This window comes from Zalophus californianus, chromosome 12 (genome assembly GCF_009762305.2).
Source record: "Zalophus californianus isolate mZalCal1 chromosome 12, mZalCal1.pri.v2, whole genome shotgun sequence".
Lineage (NCBI taxonomy): Eukaryota > Metazoa > Chordata > Mammalia > Carnivora > Otariidae > Zalophus > Zalophus californianus.
Window position 1 is genome coordinate 94,316,300 of NC_045606.1, and position 16,224 is coordinate 94,332,523.

Here is a 16,224-nt window from a genome sequence, read left to right on the forward strand (position 1 = left end):
ATGTAAGCTCCAATGTGGTATGCAACTTTCACTAAAAGTCCTAAAAGGAAGTTAATACATTCATTCTGTCCTCCTTCCTTTATTCTGCTCCTTGGTGCCTGAGTGGGACGCCTTCACTCAAGTTTGGACTATGAGTGCTCTGGGGAGCACAAAGCAGAAAGTTGTTCCACGTCCTAGACACTGTGTAGCTTCTACAAGCGCCCTGAACGACTGACATTCAGGCTTTTATGCAAAAGGGAATAAACTTCTCTCTTGCCCAAACCACTCTGCAGCCTTTTTACCAGCTCTCTGCTGCCTCACGCTGGGCTTCTTTTATGTAAATGAAACAACGTTTTATTTGTTTGTTTAAACCATGATGATTTAATATCTCCTACCTGCAGAAGAATGCATAACCTAATTGATATAAACTCCAAAAGGACACCCTTGTTTTTGACACTTGCCTGGTTCATTTACTTCACAAGGCAACACATGGAAGATGCTGAGCTGATTTCGGGCCACACAAGTAGGAGACAAAGCAGGACAAAAAGACCGTGTGAGTGGGTCTAGTGACCATTTATTCCTAATCGAATGTATTTTAGAACTGAACGTCCACGTAAAACAGTGGTTTCATTTAAATGACTAGGGTGTACCCCAGGGCAGGAAAAGCAGGGGGAAAAGGCAGAAAAGGGGAAGAAGAAAATAACTTTTTTTTTTTTTTTTTAAGATTTTTATTTATTTGACAGAGGGAGACAGGGAGAGCAGGAACACAAGCAGGGGGAGTGGGAGAGGGAGAAGCAGGCTTCCTGCGGAGCAGGGAACCCAGTGCGGGGCTCGATCCCAGGACCCTGAGGTCATGACCTGAGCCAAAGGCAGATGCTTAAAGACTGAGCCACCCAGGTGTCCCAGAAAATAAGGCTTTTAACATAAAATGTTTCGTGTAGCCAATATTTGATCCCAAAGACCCTAAATTTACAGAAAACCTCAAGGCAAAAGCACATCTGATCAATCGTTCCACCTGTCCAGCCCGAATTCTTTGGTCTTTGAGTTCTGGACCTAACTTTCTAATAATTTTATATATTCATCTTTCTATATCTAAGATTATCCCTTTAAATACCCACAGTTTATTATGCTGGTTCTCTCATCTTTACTCTTTTCAAAACTCTGTCCCTTCCTTCCTGCCCAATGTTATCAAGACCCCCAGAGCTCTTGAGTGAACCAGAAATGTGTCCTCTCCCCGTTCCTGGGTCATATTCCTATAAAGACTCAGTGGGAGTGGGGGTGAGCAGAAAATCACTTAGCCACAGGGATGGAGCACAGGGAGGAGACAATGGCAGTCTGGTGGATAAATGGCTCACACGCAGATGCTCAGATAAATCTGTAAGTAAAAGAAGTCTGAATGCTTCGCCAAGGGGAAGTAGATTGCCTGAGGTCAACCCTTTGTTGGTGTCTTTGATCTTCTTCAGAGATGGGTCAGTCCTACAACCCACCCCCAAGCTCAGATGCTGCGCACATGATTTGCTTGCTTTCCTGTGTCTGTCTAGGGCTTTGGGATTTTGATTACTCTTGCATTCAAGAAGCTTGGATTAGAAGAACGGAGAACAATAATACTTAGCACTTATACACTACATATACACCACTTCTATGTATTTTCACATATATTATCTCATTTAATCCTCATAACGACACTGAAAGACAGCCAGCTGGTTCTTTTCTTTCTTTTCTTTTCAATAATTTATCATTTTTAAAACAAAATTTACCATATATTCAGTTTGTGATGGGCATGTCTGATGTACATGTTTAGTTTTTACAAGACTCCCAATACCTAGACCATACTTTACAGTTGAGGAAACCAACGTGCCCAATTAGTAGCTGCTACTAGTATAAATAAATTGATAAAGATTTTTTTAATGATAATATGTATAGCTGATGGGCTTAGACAACAGTATGGTATTTCTGGAGGGCAATTTGCTATACATATATAAAGTCCTAAAAAAAGCAAATACCCTTGAGTCAGCAATTCCACTTCAAGGAATGTGATCTAAGAAAATCATCAGATATTTAGCATCCCAGGTGCAAGAATGTCCATTGCAGAGCTGTTTATAATTGTCAAAAACAATACCGAAATAAGCTAAATGTTCAACCAGAGGAAGTCAGAAGATACATCAGGGTACACCAAATGGACTAATTTCCATATTTCAAAGCTTGTCTTAGGAGATTATTCAATGATACAAAAAATAATTATATTGGCACGGAAAACCACTTATTGCTAAGTGAAAAAACATACAGCTTTTAGCTTAAGACAATAGATTGAAAAAAATCATTGACCTTTCCTTATTCTAAAAAAAAACCCAAAAAACAAAAACAAAGCAATGAACTATTGAAGTATAGGTTTTGATAAAGATGCATAAAAGAAAAGAAATTAATATGATTGCTGGATAGTGAAAGGGAAATAGCAAACCAAGACTTTATTTGTTTCTGAGAGATCAAAACTAGCTATGGCCAAAGTGATACAGAAATCAGAACAGAAAGAGACACACCTTGGTACAGGTAGCAGAGAAAGCAACAAGCGAGGGCCATTTTTCAGGGTTCCCTCAATCCACAGGGACATAGTCAGAACATGAGAAAGAACCCAACACAGTTGGTTGAAGAATTATATGTTCAATGGCTACTAGGTCAGAGTCTCTTTCTGACTGCCATACGTATGAATATGTGTAGAGAACATGTCTATAATGTGAAGCTGGAAAACACGTCTTTTGAAGGAATTAAACTGTTAACCAAGAGGGGCAGTGGCTTCCAGAGAAGAGGTTGCCAGCTTGCTTATCTGAGAGCAAAGCCTTCCAGTCCACCCACCACACCCACAAGCAGAGAGCGTGCGGACAGTCTTCTCATGCAGGGAAGAAGCCACTACTTCGCAGAAAACGTGAGTCAGTTATAGGTAATAATCAACATTTTTTTTTCATAAACGTGGTTGGAAAACTGAGTATAAGCAGACATTTGGTTTCAAAAAGAAAACAGCTGTGGTAAAGAGAATGCTATCACTTTAACAAACCATTTTGTTATCCTCTTGGGACCCTGGGAAAAATGACATTTCCCAGTCCCCTGGGGTTGAGAGGGGGCCAAATGACTGGTTCTGAAGAGTGGAATGTGAGCAGAAGCAGGTTTGGCCCCAAACTCCAAATCTCCAACACACGATCCGCTCTCTCACCTTTTGTGTCAACCTTGGGAAGCCTTGGGCACTGGCGTCCTGGATCCCTGAGTCACATCTCTTAGGAGAGCTGCCCCGGGGAGCTTCCTGACCAGGAAAATGTGCAATGGCCTTTATGTGAAAAGAAAACAAAACAAAATGACTTCTGTTGGGTTGAGGTATTAAAAACTGGAGGATTGTTTCATTAATTACCCTTACTTATGTAGCAACATAAAAGGGAAAGACCAAGGTAATCCAACAGAATATGGACTTCAGGGAACAGAGGTAGTTCAGGAAAAAGACAAGGACATTAATTTAATTCCAAGTGTCTTTTTTTCTTTTCAGAAAAATCTGAGGACATATTGTGCTCATTGATTAGGAAAAAAGATATAATCAAAACAAACAACAACGAGTAAGAGTTTGTGGACGTTAAAAAGGATTGCCTGTGTGAAAATTTCAGGAGAAAAACTGGAAAAATATAGACCCCAAACAAGCAAACACCCAAAACAGGTGGATAATATGAGGGGAAAAGGTAAACAATAATGGGTAGATGTTTTTGACCTATTTTCATCAAGTGGTCATTATCTCAGCTTAAATGAATGATCCCCACGACCCAAGGGAAATTTGGTGACTCCTGCATAATAGCGACAAGCTGGACTATGCCTGGAACCCAGAGAATTCCCCGGGATGTGTTCCTCTGTCTGATATTTCTAGATAACAAAAACTGCAGCCACCCAATGAAGCTGGGACCCCATAGACTCAGCCCCTCTGCCTCTGGGAATGAAGGCATGATTCATCCCAAGAAAGAACTCTGTCCTGCTGAGGTGCCAGTAGAGATAGAGGGAAAGTGGAATGGAAGAAGAAGGTCACGATGATTGTGAATGCAAACCTCGTGACCAGCTACAGAAGCCAGGATCATGGCAGATGTGTTTTGTGTTCTTTCACGCTTTCTCTACCTGCCTTCCCTGAAACATACACGTTATAGGAGGAGCCCGTTGACAGTGGCTAACACTGTAGGTTTCAGGTGCGTCCAGTTCAAACTTCTGTTCAATCTCCTGGCCTCCTAATACAACTCAGATATCTGCTTTCTCTGATCCTAGGACACCAGCATCCACATAAACAATCTGTTTCCTCCATGCACCAACCGAGGACGTCAGGGACACATTAGCTATTGTCACCAACAAATTCCAAACTTCATAGTTGCACAGGCATGGTAGAAGTTTATTTCTTGCTTTTGTAAAGTCCTCAGTGGTTGTTTCTGGTTGACCGGAGTCACCTCTTCAAGGAGTAATTCAAAGACTGAGGAGTGGCTGTTTTTTCCCACCTGCCTTTTTTAAAAAGGTAGCTTCCAAGGTCCTTCTACTCATCTGTATCAAGTCGGTAAAAAGAAAAGAGATAGATATGCATACCTGTCTACTAAGCTTCTTGACCTGGAGGTGACCGCAGGTTATCTGTATGTGCAGACACTGCGGAAGACTCGTCACATGGCTTCCCCTGGAATCTCTGTCTCTCTCTCTCTCTCCATCTTCCCCCTCCTCACATCTTCCAGCTTCACTGTGTCTTATCTATTTCCAGATCCTCTTCCTTCTAGCTCACATTCCACGTGAAAATCTCCAGGTAGCTCTCCAGGCAAAGTTATATGGTGATTTTTACATTTTTTGGGAAAAAGAATGGACGCCTTCATTAACAGAAGATAATCATTATCTAAAGAAAAGTAACTCAGGGTCATTACATCCTTTCCTTCGAGATACTACCAATGCTTTCTGTAGGAACCTTGTTTGCTTACGCTTCTGCTTCAATTAGCAGGTTAGAAAGGAAGTTATCCTTTAATATCTCAAATAAGACAGAAATCTTTGTTCATGGATTTTCCCACAAGACTCTTGGAAGGGAAACATAAGGTCCTGCCCCAGGGAGAGTAATAATTATGACCATGATACACCTTCTCTTTTTAGGTAGAGTAGGAGCCTATGAAGGACCAGGCGCAGGCGGCCCCCGATGGGTCACAGATGCCTCCGCGTCATTTCTCGCCGGTCACCGAGGAAGCCCGAAGACCCGAACTAGTGGAGGGGTCCACTGCATCTCCTTCGACTGCTACATTTTATTGAGAAGAAAGGAAGTTCGATCCCCTTGACAGCTCTTTTTTCATTAGTGTTCAGAAATTTCCATCCAATTGCTATTTGAAAAATAATTAAACACAAACCCCTAAACACTCCTCCCTTTATAATGTAAAGCAGTTCAGCCCCACTCCCACCCCCTATATCCAAATTTACATATGCACACAATACTCCACCAAAAAAAAAAAAAAAGTGGGGGGATGGCAGTCAACCCCACAAGGGACAAGCGCTGGACTGACAGGGCAGGGGGCAGCATCCTGCCTACATGAGCATGCACGCTGCCCTCGCTAACCCCCCAGAGCTAACCAGCACATTTCCTCCAAACAAAACCAAACAACTTTCCCCAAGGAGAATATTCTAAGCAGCTGCTAAGAGGAAAAAACCAGAAACATTCCCTATCTTATGATACTAACTTCTATTGCTTGAATGTTGTCTCTCTGCCAACCAGTTTCTTAGCAGCCTTTTTTTTTTTTTTTTTAAATTATTCAATGGCATTTAACAGATGGAAAAACCCCAGATCACGGAGAAATGCACACATCATAATCATACACAAACTTATCAGTCTCAACAAAAACAGTCTTAAAGGCCTTAATCATTTATTTACAAAGACATGAAAATGTTTTCCTTGGGAAAAATAGGCTAAGTGACATAACTGAAGAATACACTTATCAGTAACAAAGCAGATCAAGTAGGAATAGACACATGGTAAAATAACTTCAATATAATTAATGTAAACTACAGAAATTCCCCATTTTAAGTAGCACTGAATCCACCATTCTCTCCACTATCACTACTACTTAAAAAAAGAAAAAGAAAAAAAGAAAAAGTGTTTGGAAGGAGAGTTGCTTTGTAAATACGTGGACAGAATAAAATTTTGTCAATCTTCTCCTGGGCGTTCTGAGTCTAAGGCATTCACCCAAGAAGCTCTCCTAATATCTTAAATTTTTGAGTCAAACAAGAAAAGAAAAAGAAAAGCAAACCTCAATTTTTAGTTTTTCCTCCCTTGAACTATTAGCAATTTGTGAAAAGTTATTGCAGGTTATTGGATGTAAGAGTCTGTAACACTTCCTGCTCTGCTAGTTTATTTGAAATCCACTACAAGACATGTAGATTCTCATAGGAAACTTCATCTGCCATGATTATTCGTTTTCAAAATGAATTACCAAAAATCGGAATGTGTTACTGTGCCTTTTGCTAGTTAGCTACCTCACTCAATTCCTACCAAATTCAAATGAAAGAAAATGATGGCTTTTGGAGGCCATTAGGAATAATTATCCCTTCCACAATCTATAATTTGATCAGGGATAATTATGTGATGTAACAATAGAATAATTAGACTTGCTTCTCTATCTGTGTTTGTGTGTGGCCTCGTCACGCCACGTTTGCTAAATTATATTTTTATATGACCTATTAAACTTCGTTGACTTACAAATGTCATGGCTAAAAAGATATAAATAATTGCAATGTATGTGATACTCAAGATTGTATTTTAGTGTCCTTCTTTAGTACTAGGAAAATTAATCCAATACAAGCTTTTATACCAAATTATTTCAATGGGCTAGACACTGACAGGAGATAAATAACCAAGCCTGACATGGAAATCATCATGGAGCCCACCATCCTGGGGAAGAGAAAGACATTCTCAAAAATGACACAAATAAGTACATATTTACAAACAAGGGTAAATATGATGAAAGAAAAGCACAGACCCTGTGAGTATAATAGGATTTCAAAGTTTTTCCTGAAAGAGCAATCTGTGAGCTGAGGTGTTTTTTTAATTGTAGTAAAATGCATGTAACTTAATATTTATCATTTTAAGCACAATTCAGTAGCATTAAATACATTCACAATGCTGTGTGATTACCACCACTATCTATATCCAAACATTTTTTTCATCTTCCCCAATGAAAACTCTGTACCTGTTAAACAATAACCACTTCTCCCTCTCTCCTCCCTCCCAGCCTCTGGCAGCCTCTATTCTATTTTTCTGTCTTTATGAATTTGTCTGTTCTAGATACCTTATAAAACTAGAAGTGTAGAGTATGTGTCCTTCCGGATCTGGCTTATTTCACTACGCATAATATTTTCAAGGTCCATCCTTGTAGCATATATCAAAATATGGTTCCTTTTTCTGGTTGAATAATATTCCATTGTGTGTATATACCAATTTTTGTTTATCCATTCATCAACAGGTGCTCGGATAGTTCCCACACTTTGGCTATTGTGAATAATGCTTCTATGCACGTGGCTGTACAAATATCTAGTCCAGTGCCTGCTTTCAACTCTTTTGGATATATACCTAGGCGTGAAGTTGCTGGGTCATGTGGTAATTCCATGTTTAACTTTTCTAGAAAACCGACAATATGTTTTCCATGGCCGCTGCACTATATTACACCCTCGTCAGCGATGCACGAGGGTTCCAATTTTTCCACATCCTCACCAATACTTGTTATTGTCCATTTTCTAAATTCTAGCCATCCTAGTAAGTGTGAAGTGGTGTCGCATTGTGGTTTTGATTTGCATTTCCCTAACTGAGAAGAGAGGCTGAGCATCTTTTCATGTGCTTATTGGCCATCTGTGTGTCTTCTTTGGAGAACAAAAGTTCTTAATTTTGATGAAGTCCAATTTCTCTGTTTTTTGTTTTCATGCTTGTGCTTTTGGTGTCATGTCTATGAAATCATTGCCAAATCCAATGTCACGAAGATTTTTGTCATTGTTTTCTTTCAAGATTTTTATAGTTCTAGCTCTTAAGTTTAGGTCTTTGATCCAGTTTGAGTTAATTTTTGTATCTACTGTAAGATAAGGTCCAACTTCAGTCTTTTGCATGTAGATACCTAGTTTTTTCAGTACCACTTGTTGAAAAGATTGTCCTTTCCTCCTTCAATGGTCTTGGCACACTTGCTGATAATCAGTTGACCATAGATGTGAGGATTTATTTCGGGGCTGTGAGCTGAGATTTTAAGAATAAACAAGAGGTAACTAGATGACAAAAGAGAGAAAGTCCCTCTAGGTAGAACGATTAGTTTGAGCAAAAGTATGCTTTTCTTTTCCAGAGATGTAAGCATTAATATATCATTTTTCTATTTCTCTTCACATACTACACTAAATTAGTCTGGTATTTAAAATCTCCATTGGCGGGAATCCTGAATTATTTGCTCTACTCTGGAGTCTCTAAGAGAATAATACAGGGTGGCACTAAATCCATTTTCCTTCTTCATCTTATAACCAACGTGAGTCATTAATATGCCACTTTTTTCTTCTAGTATCCAACAGGTAGCAGGGATTCAGAAAAGCACAACTCACAAGGCCAAACATTAATCCTTATAGATAGTACAGAACAAAATTGCAAGGAGGAAAAACCTAATTATCTAACAATTAGTGAAGCCCACCTTGCCTGTAATAAAATTAGTAATTACGCTATTATGGAGGACAGTGGCAGCAAAGCTGCTTCTGGGCGATAACAAGACCGGGGGAAGGAGGAAAGGGGAAATTGGTATTGTCAGTAGAGATTTAATGAGATTTAATATGGGAAATTTCTGTAATTTACACTAGTTTTATTTAACAGTTTATGTGTCAAACGTCTGTACATCGTTAATCTACCTTGAATGGAATGAACGAATATAATCCAGTTAAGGAACATATTCTCTCCTCCAATATAGAAATAAACAATTTCGTGTTTTAATTTAAAATGATTAAAGTCTTTAAGCCTATATTTTGTTTGAATTTGAATGTGACTATACCACGATTTAAAAAAAAATCATCTCCCACCTTCACGCTGCATCCTCTTGGGTTTATAATAAATAAAAAGGGAGCTCATTTCTAAGTTTTATCTCTTTTTGTGATTGCTACTTTAGCTACACAAAGACTCAGATGAAGCCTGAAAGTTATTGCTTACAAGAGCCTAATCAACTTTGTAGACAAGTCAACATCTTCTTCCCATCTCTCCTTGGGTTATGAGGGTGTGGGGAGGTGGGAAACAGGGGAAGAATGGCAATTTTCAATTTTCTCCTTCCAGTTGTGTGTGCGGAGGGGTATGTATTTCTATTTCATGGCTTAAATATTTCAAAATTATATATATGTTATATATATTATATATTATTATATATTATATATATGTCACTGAAAGTTCCATTTTCATTTGAGAAATTAAAGGGTCAAGTTCCTCCAAATACTGTCTCATTTATATAAATATTTTTAGACATGCAAAAGACAGGAGTTGTTTCAGTGTATTATAAAATGTAGAAGAGACTTTCTGTTATTTGCTGCATGGAGAAATTTCACAGCGTACTTATTCCACTGACTTACTGTAGAAGTTGGTCTAGACTATTACGTTTATTAGGACATTGTACTAGGCTTGACATCTGTCACTTTAATTTTCCTTTCTATATTTTAATGCTTCTTTGTGATCTTTTATCTATGTTTCCTTGGATAAATGAAATATATCCATTTACTTACAGCTTTTATCTATGATTTAGAAGGTTAACGCTCTATTTTAAAGATAATCTTGCATGATTATCTTAAAACATTAAAGTTCTTTTTGACTAATCATGCCAACAATAACTATTGACTTCTTTTGATGGGCATCAAGGAAATTAACACCAATGATATCCACATCTTTGCTATTTCCCTTTCATATTTTGCAGGCTGCTAATTTGGAGTTAAAAATCTCCTATAAAAACAAAGACTTTCTTACTATGTTTACATTGAGTATTTTACTTCTGTTGCCATAATTACCCTCAATTACTGAATTTTCCTGTTGTTATTAGTGTTTTGCAGGTTTATATTTTGTTTTGTATTTTATTTATCCTACAATTTTAGATAGTTTCAGTGATTATAAACACTTTTTCTCAATCACAACCTCCCTAATGAAGAAAGCAATTGCTTATTCATCTCTTAATTATTCAGAGTACATTTGTTGTGTGTCTTAATGGAAAACAATCTCGAGTGGCAAATGTTCCAAGAATTTGCAGATCTGAGAACGACCCCAGCTTGATGTTTAAAAAGAATAAGCCTTTGGCTGGGGATATAATGTTTGAGTCTGTACCCGATACAGATATATGAAGCTAAAGGTAACAAAACCCACAGTTACAGATGTTTATTTATCTCATGTAACAAAAAGTGTACATCGTTGCTGGCTTTGGCTCAGCTGCCAGTGTGGATGCTGACGCTCCAGCCATCATGTCTGTGGTAGGCAGAATAGTGGGGGCGTCCCCCCAAAATATCCACATCCCAATCCCTGGAATTAGGATGTTATGTTAGCTTACATAGTGATGGGGAGTTAAGTCTGCAGATAGAATTAAGGTTGCTAATCACCTGACTTTGAGGTAGAGAGATTTTCCTGTGTTATCTGAGTGGACCCACTACTACCACATCTGGAAGAGGGAGACAGAAGAGAGTCAGCAAAAGAATTCAGCTCCACATTACTGGCTTTGAGTTTAGAGAATATCAGTTAAGGAATGCAGTGGCCCCTAGAAGTTGTACTAAAAAATGCAAGGAAACAGATTCTCCCCGGAGCCTAGGTAAGGAACACAGCCCTGCTACAGCTTGATTTCTTTTTTTAAGGTTTTATTTATTTATTTGAGAGAGAGAGAGAGAGAACATGAGTGGAGGAGGGGAGGAGGGGAGGAGGGGCAGAGGGAGAGGGAGAAGCAGACTCCTCACTAAGCGGGGAGCCCAAAGTACGGCTTGATCCCAGGACCCTGGGATCATGACCTGAGCTGAAGGCAGATGCCTAATGGACTGAACCACCCAGGGGCCCCTCACCTTGATTTTTTTTTTAAAGCCCAGTTTAGACCCATTTCGGACTTCTGACCCAACTTCAGAACTGTAAGATAATATATTTCTGTTGTTTTCAGCCACTACGTTTTTTTTTATGGCATTGACATCCCTATACAATGTCCAAGGGAGGATTTCAAAGTGGGACAAGGGAGAAAGAGCCACATCGGTCAAATCTGTCTCTTTATAGAAATCCAAAAGTTTTCTCAGAAGTGCTGCCAGCAGAATTCTATTTTCTTCTTAAGACCCAGAGTCAGGCCTGGTATTCACCCCTAACTGTAAGAAAGACCAGGAGGACAGTTAGTTAGCCCCTCACCTCAACACTGGTGGGGAGCTAAGGAGAAGAGCTGGGAATGGTCTTTGAGAAACTGATCAATAGCATTTTACACTTTTCTTCTGAAAACTCTGAAGGTATTATGCCACTACCTTCTCATTAATCAGTGCCCCAGAGAAGAAATATGAAGGGATCTTGATTTTAACTATTGTTAAATATAAATTCTGTGTGTGTATAAACTTATAAGTTATTCACTGGAAAATTTTCTCCAGAATGTATGTTGGCATTGATTTCTGCTTTTTGGGTTTGCTTAAAAGATGGCAAAATCCCTAAATTTTCAATCTCACAATTTTTTTATTTAATTCAACTATTTAATAAATATTTATTAAATACTTAATATGTGCCAGATGCTAAAATAAATTTTGTTAATTTTGTCTTTTTTTCTCTGTTGTGTATTTGATCTTTCCCATTCTGGAATTATTGTTATTTCAAGGTTCAAATTTCCTACCATATTTTCCAAACCTTTTACCATCTCTGCTATTTAAAAACTAATCAATTTATTTCTCATATCTTGAGTCTTCCAGGTTCATGTTATATTTCACTGTTTGTTTTTTTCCAGAGTTTTGTCGTTTTTTTTTTTTTTTCTTTCTGCATGACTAAGATTTTATTTTGGCTGTTGTGCTTTTCTTTTTTTTTCCACTCCCTTTTTATTCCAACATTTTAAAATAGTTTTTGTGTCTGCTTTTAACTCAGCAAGAATATAAGGTGAAAACATGTTCTTTAAACTCTTACACTGTTATTCCTTTTCCACTTTTCCTCAGATTTCTTAAAAGGCTCGAGTTTTGTTGGTGGTGTTGTTTACTCATTCTTGATATTGACTTGTTTCCTTTGTTGGTGCTTAAAGGTCTGATGTGAGACGTTCCCGTATAAATGGAGAGAGAGCTTTCATCTACGACAGGGCACATCTAGCAGCCCAAGAACCAGAAGATGCTTCAGCCATGCTGGAGGCAGATCTTACCGTAACACAGATCACCTTTCCGATTTGGGAGGATGCGGGTGTCTTCAGAGAACACTATCCGGGACCAGAGCGAGAGGACAAGACTGCATTTGACTGGAAGAACAGACGAGGCGATCATCTGCTCCGTGTCGCGGATCATCACATCTCCTGTGTGGATCTGAAGAACGAAGATGAAGCGGACAAAGGAAGGAGCAGTGTGGTGTGGAGGGCTTATCAACCCCGTCTTGCCCATGGGGACTGCCCCAATTCCCATTAAAATGTAGAATGTTTTCAACTCTGATTGTTTATATGAGTAACTGCGGAGGATTTGTTATTTTTCTTTTGAGATGATGTCATGGTTATTTTAGGGATAGGAAGCTCTTAGCATTTCCATTCACTACAGTGACTCCCTAGGAATCACCTTTGAGCATTAAAAATATGTATTAACTATGATGGTCTGGGAGGAAAATACCAGCAGAGATGCCCTACAAAAAGCTTCCGTTTTATAGATTGCAGGAAAAGATGTACATAACTGTGATCATCTTTGCTCATTTGTGGCAGAGCCTGCTGGCTGCCTGTCCAGTGTTCTTTCTCGTCTCCCCTCTCACAAACAGAACTTGAATTTTGTTTGGTGCAGCATGCATTTCCCTGTCTCTTTCCGTCAGGGGTGGTCACACAACACAGCGCCAGCCAGTAACATACAAGGAGAGGGCAGTGGGTGGGGCTTCCAGAAAGGTTCTTTAAAGGGTTCTTTTTCAGCCAAAGCTCTGCTCTTGGTTTTGTGTCCATCTTCTCATTCGGGACTGAAGCGCTGCTGACGTGCTGAGACCCGAGAACAAGGCGTTGCCTGAAAGATAGAATGGCAGGAACCTAAGTCTTGTTGACCTGGATCACCCAATTTGTTTAAACCGCTGCTGTATGATTTTGCATTTATTCTGCACAATTCCGCTGCCGCCTCATGCAGCTGAAGTCAATCTCTGAGAAAACATTCCATTATGAGAGAAGAGCCCTCCTTTCTCTCTCTTTGCACTAATACTTCTGAATGTCTTTTGGTTATTTTTTTTTTAAAGACATTTATTTGAGAGAGTGAGAGAGAGCACATGAGAGGGGGGAGGGTCAGAGGGAGAAGCAGACTCCCTGCTGAGCAGGGAGCCCAGTGCGGGACTCAATCCAAGGACTCCAGGATCTTGACCTGAGCCGAAGGCAGTCGCTTAACCAACCGAGCCACCCAGGCGCCCGTGAATGTCTTTTGGTTATTGCTTGGTTAAAGTAATGTCAGAGTTAAGGCTCGCATGGGGAAACTTTGAAGATCACTCACTTTGACTGAGCGTCCAGGATGTCAATCACCATCAGTCTAAAATTCAGTTGCCAAAGCTGTACTGTAGAAAAACCCTAGAACTCTCTAGAAAGTTTCTGAACAGAGGGGGTAAAAAAAAAGTTTGAGTTGTATAAATGGTCACTTGACATTTTGATTGGGCAAATATTTGGAGACCAGACACCAGCTTTTGGGAAATAAGACTGCACTTAGAGGCCACAGGGCCTCGAGACAGTTCAGGGAAGTGCCTGGGCCCCGTGAGGTTGTGTATCTGGAGTCTCAACTAATGTTTTGGGGTAAGAGATGTGGGGGCTTAGCAAATTCCTTTACTGATTTTTACTCAAATGATAATCATGGAAATTACTTATAAAACTCTTGGTTTATAATAACATCCGCTTGCATTAGTCGTTCTAAAGGGAAATAAGGAAGAAGGAAGAAATGGACCATCCTTGGGGATTGAAAGATGTTGAAGAGAAAAGCCTGAGAAGGGGCAAAGACAGAAAAAGAAAAGACGCAGAATCAAGGGCCCTCCCAAGCCACCTGGAGCTGTGTACTCTGGAGCTTCTTTTGGCTGCAAATTTACATTATAGATGATTGTGTCTCAAGATAATGAATTCTGTGAGCCACAGACTTTATTAGTCCTGCCCCTCAGCACAGAACAAGTTTAAATATTATTATTTTTTATTCACTTATTCTGAAACACTTCTAAGTACCCAATGTGTGCCAGGCACTGAACAAATTATAGCAAAGATTTATGTTCAACTTTAAAAAGGGATTCACTACTTTGCTTTTTAATAGCTGCAGATGACAGCATAACTTAACAATGCATTCTGTGCTACCCACCTACCTTTAAAACTCAGTTTAACACATAGGAGATGATGATACAGGGCCAATTGTAGTCACATATTGAAACCTCATTCCTTCCAGAGTACAATGGAGCTTTCTTTGAAGACTGGATGTCTCTCAAATGTTATCAACAAAAGAAAAATACTCATTACATAAGCCTTGGACAACAAAAACTTAATTTCATATTATAGGCACCTAATGGGCAGTGTAAACAATGAGATATATCAGACAATAGAAAAGAAGAGGTATTTTTTCTATAATGTCAATATATGGCGCACTGCAAATTACTACCGGAATTTCTGGGGTTTATAAAGTAACTGCTGTTTTTGCTTTGTTGATACTTTTAACGTAATTTAATCATATGCTTCTTCTAAAAAAGTTTCCAATTTACCCAAAGCTTTCTGGCAGTCATGTTGTTACTGTAACTAGGATCATGAGTTATATAATATCGTATACAATGTAAATGCAGGTTTCTTCACAAAAGTGTTTCAAGGCCTTGGAGATAACTGATTTGGAAATGAAATGAAGGCAGCTCTCTACCACTGAATTTCAGAGCCAGGGGAAGAAACAAGATAGAATTAGACTCACCAGTGCAAATGGACGTATTAAAGATGCCCAAATGCAGAATCATTCAACATCATTAGGCTTATTAATTGACTGCAGATATCGAGAGTGAACAATCCCTCTGCCAAGTGGGGACTAGTTCAGTGGCCTATTTCCATCACTCATTCAGCCAATTCATTAAAGCCTGTTTTTTCTCCTAGGTGCCTCCTAATGAGTTTCATTGTTTTGTTTATTGTGCCTGTTGGCTCACAGATCTCTTTCACATTTTTCCTTGGTTTCTGAATGCTCCTTAAGTACCAGTTTTGATCAGCCCATTTCCAGCTAGTGCTTTACCTGGTCTTGGATAAATGAAGTAAGTGGGAGAGTAAGAAGCAGCACGGTGATATGGGGAGGGGGAAAGGCCCGAGGGAATTCCACCAGATGCCTGTGTTCCTTGAAAGAACCAGCAGGTGGTAGCAACACGTCGTGGGAAGGCCCCAGCTTAGGGCTGTAGGACCGGAACAATAGACCCCAAATCCCGTCCTCGTTGGAGAAAAGGCTAGGGGTGGGCGGAAACATTTTTCCTCGCGGCGGCCCCTCGGTTCCTCAAACCTTCCAGGCACCCGCTGAGTACCTCCTAACGCCTCAGATCCCTGTGTTCTCCCCGGGGAGTGGGCAGAGGGAGGAGGCACCCAGAGGTGCATGACTTGCCCGGGCAATGCAAAGCCAGGCACCTACATCTGGACTTCCCCGTTCAGACCCAGGCTTCCCAGCCCTTTGGGGAGGGTGGAGTCAGAAGCCCCAACGTTGACCAAGATCCAGGGTCACGAAGAGGCAGAAGAGTTTAAGGCTAGATCAGAGACACTTTCATAACCTAGATGCCCCCCCCTCCCTGCTGCTTACCCATCCCCACCCCACCCCCGTACCCTCTGAGATTTCTCAGTTTGTCTTTCCCTCCACCCCCTTCTTTTCCTTCTTTCTCTTCTTCACAGCTCACGCCCACCTTAGTTTAAACCTGAGTAAGAACTAAAACAGTGGGTTTAGTTCCTAGAGTTGAAGCAGAAAAGCAGGGGTGGGGAGAGGGCGCGGGTGTTCGGGCCGGCTGCTGCGCCGCCCTGCCCTGCCTCGCCGTGCCCCGCCGTGTCCCGGGCATCGGCCGCCCGCCTGTGCGCTTTCCCTCCCGGGGAGCGGAGCCCG